The sequence below is a fragment of the Papaver somniferum genome, chromosome 3 (assembly GCF_003573695.1).
Source record: "Papaver somniferum cultivar HN1 chromosome 3, ASM357369v1, whole genome shotgun sequence".
Lineage (NCBI taxonomy): Eukaryota > Viridiplantae > Streptophyta > Magnoliopsida > Ranunculales > Papaveraceae > Papaver > Papaver somniferum.
This window is the reverse complement of record NC_039360.1, coordinates 84,469,213-84,473,336: the sequence shown is the minus strand read 5'-3', so window position 1 is coordinate 84,473,336 and position 4,124 is coordinate 84,469,213.

The following is a 4,124-nucleotide window of genomic DNA, read 5'->3' as shown; positions in this document are numbered from 1 at the left end:
GGGGGAGGAGGATTCCCATCTTCTCCTGAGTTGTATCATTCAAATCTTTGTATCTCTTGGTACTTGCCATTTCCATGCTGTTGAGAGTAGCATTTTCTTCATTGAGAATGGGATTCTTTCTCTTGGTATCCAAGGTGTTACTAGAGGAAGTATTGAGTGAGATATCATCTAGTTCCTCAAAAATTATGATCATTTTTCTTTGCCTTCCAGGCAACTTTCTTTTTCTGTTTTGCTTCAACTTCCATGTTAGCTTTGATTTGATCCAAATTAGGTAGAGAATTAAAAGGGAAGTGTTTTGGAGTCTTGGTGACTGGGAAAATTTGTTCAGCAGCAGCAAGATCAACAACAACAGATTCCTCATCATTCTTGCTTTGAGTGTTGTTGGATGTTGTTCTTGCAGCAGGTTTCCACTTTGGAAGTTTTTTCTTATAGGAGCCAGCTATCTTTTTTTGCTAAATCCAATCTTTTGTTTCTGATTTGGCAGGCTAAGACATCTAGGTGAGGTGAGTCATTAGCTTCAGAAGTAGATGGTTGTGCTGCAAAGGTGATATGGTTATTTGAAATGGAATCAATATGACCAATTGTCTTTTCTAGTTCCAATCTTTTGGCAATCTTCATTTTTACTTCAAACTCAGCAGCTGCATCTGCATCTGAGTAGTGTCTGTGAATGATATCCTTTCCAGCTTGAACTGTTTTTTGTCTAGGAGTTATAGGTGGAGGGGCTGGCTGAGGGGTTGGGAGGTGGTAATAGTCAGGGTTTTTTTGGTTTGGAGGTGATGGACAAGGTGGACTTGGGTGATCAAGAATTCTACAGACTTTGCAGAATTTGATGCAATTGAGAGCATAGGCACATTCCAACCAGTGAGACAAAGTAGGAGTTTCAAAGGATTCTATTCCAAACTTGAGAGATTTAGTTACATTGATTGTAACTTTTACTTCCAAATTTTTTTCAAGCCTGTCTCTACCATAAGGTTTTTTGGATCCCTAATAAACTCCAATTGGTCTTATAATGTTTGGTATATATGGAATTATGTGAGTTGGGATTCTCTTCACTAGGAGCCAGATAATAACTTTAGAGAATAGTTCTTCATCAATGAGCTCAGGACCTTTAGCAGGGACTCCCACTAGAACCATCAGCTTGTCAAAAACCCCTCTAGTTCCTCCATTCCTCAAAGTTGAGTAATCTTCTTCATGAGTAGTTCTGATAATGTAAAAATTTCTTCTTCTGTTCCAAACTTCAACCTCAATTCTGCTGATCATTTCCCAGTTTGCGTTGATGAAGTTACTAACTTTGGATGTTTGGAAGCAGATATTACTGCAAAGTTTACCAATGAAACATCCTTTCCAATCTTGAGCTTGCTTGGTTTTGATATTCTCAGAATTGATGAAAACTTTTGGAAACAAATCCTCAGGAATGGTTAAGGTTGTGTTCATTTTCTTTACCAAATTCTCAATGGATGGTGGATTAGAATTGGAGAAGGAGGCCATTAAACTGAGTTTATGATACCAGAGAAGGAAAGAGGTGTGAAGGTTATGTTCACTTGGGGTAGTATAGTTAAGAAACAAGACAATGAGGGTGATGTTGATGTGAATAACTTTAATTTGAAATTTTTTCATGGGATGACATTGATCCTTGTTGTGACTGAAGCGGATAACCATTACAGTGGAAATACTGTAATAGTTGTACTTGTGGTTGATGCGGTCATCTAATGACTTGTTGACTTGGGCGGCCCTGGATAAAGGCATTTTGGATCGCAACCTGTCAAATATAACACCACTGGTAACTAGAGCGTTAGGTGGATCTAAATTTAAGTGAGGTTTAAGAGTTTTAACCCGTTTGTTGTGGTTGATGGTTGCCACGATGTGTGATGATTGCAATCCTACCTCGTTACTGCTTCCCCTTACCGTGCCAAAATTTGAGATATTGTGTGACTGCCACCAAAGGTTTATGGGCTCGCCCAAAATACAATAATTAGTAGCCCAGATAGAATACGACTCAGCTTGCGTCTGAGACGGTATGTGGGGAGTAAGCAGCTGAATCAGAGATGTATGTAACGCCTTGCTAAGCTGAAATGGGTCCCCAAGTGAGTCGATTCTCCAGAGAGTAGACCATTTAAATGTATCTAAGGTCCGACCCGATGTTGTGGTAGCTTTGTAACTTCCAAGTGTTTGATGTCGTTTCGCATGAGCCAATAACATGTAGTTACTTTTACTAGACCATTGTAAATAGCCAGTAGGATTGCCACTTTGTAAAATCAAGTAATACCAATCTCTAGGACAAAAAATAGTAATACCACGCACAAGAGGAGTTTAACGGTTGTGATGAGAAGACTGTTGCTCTTCCCAGCCAGAATAAAAGCAAAATAGTGAGCAGTTCTTTCAGTTTCTCAGTCAGTTTTTCCCAATCAGAACCAATCAAGAATATAGTCTTTTAATGCTGAGAAAATTTCAAACTATGTATCAAGAAGTGGATTCCAATGAGATGAAGATCGATCAAAAATCTCCTGAAGGTATTCAAGAAGAAAAGAAGCCTAGATTGAGTCTGCCCAAATGCCAGGTAAGGAACCCTGATATTAAAGAGTAAGATGTTAATTATAGGTGTTTTATAGGTAGAATTGCAAAAGTATGCTTTGTTATTTACTAATAAGAACCTGATGTAAGGTAGTGGTATTGGTGGGAGCAGAACTTCTCCAGAAGGGGGTGGTGGAAAGGTGAAGAGAAGCGTGCATCATGGTGGTAGTGGTATTGGTACTGGTGATGAAGATACAGGTGGTGGGTCTGGAAATGGTGAGAATAAGAGGGCAGAAACTGGAGATGGAGATCAAAATCAGCAAAGAGGACCTTCTCATCCTGCTAGAGATCGGCATTGGGGAGTTAAATATGGATGGGTGTTGTATGCACTGCATCCCCGTCGAGGCCGCTTCATTGTCAATGAGGGAGTGGTTCTGGTAGGAGATCAACGTATTGTTTGTGGGGGTGCACGTCAGGGTTTTTTTGCAGCACCAGTTCCTGAAGATGTCAAATCCCAAATTCATGAGAATGATTCCATCCCTCTCCTTGTTGATGCAGTTATCTTCCCAAATTTGTTTATGCTGGCGCCTGAGATAAGGCAGATGGCTACAGATGTTGATGTGATAGCTAATGCAGGTCTAGGAGAGGTGACTCCGCCTGAAGATGTACCACCAGATGAGCCTTTGCCTATGCCAGTACCAAAATCTACTGCACCAGTACCAGAATCCGCTGCACAAGTGTCTGCAAAGGGAGCTACAAATGCACCTGGAGATGCAAATACTGTCTAAAAAGGTAGATTTCAAAGCATAGCTCTGAGGGATGTGAGGGTTATGTTGAATGCATAAGACTAAAGTTCTATTTTGGATTAACTTGTGAAACAGGGTATTGTTTAATTTTTTTTTGTTGAAAATAGTTATGGGTTTGAAATCAAATTGTGGTCTCCTGGATTTTATCATGATGATTATGATAATGTTTAAATTATAAATGCTTAAGTAAACAAGACACTGGTTTCTTAGATTGTTTAGATTAGTAATGCAAATAATCCTGTAGGTAGACCTGTCAAATCTAAATTGTCAGAGATTACAAGTGGTAATAGTATGTAGGCTTTTTAGTTGATAAAAAGTGATATTAAGGAAAAAATTGGTTCTTAGGGTGAGGATTAGAGATTGAAGGTTACTCAGGTATATTGACACACAAGAGCAATAGAAATAATATAGGATTATCGAGAGAGACATACCAGGACTGAAAAGAGGAGTATCCAAGGGACTCACCCATGTAACCATGTAGCCTAAATTCCTCATATTGAATTGAAGAACTTGTAGAATAACGCCAATGTAGATAGATCGATACAAGGGGATTGAGCAGGAAACTAAGGGAAAATTGTAAGTGTTACAGTTGCTACTTAAAGTTATCTTCTGAGCACCTGCAAACTTCAAGTTTGACTAGACCAGGAAATCTTTTATTTCTTGCTTTGATCAAAATCAAAGAGGTACGCTTTTAACGAAAGTTAAATTAAACTATATGGGATCGCCCACCTAAGACTCCTTCTGAACCTTTAGAGATATGATGCTTGTTGCAGACATTAGGGGGGTGGGTTTTGTTTTGCGGAGGGG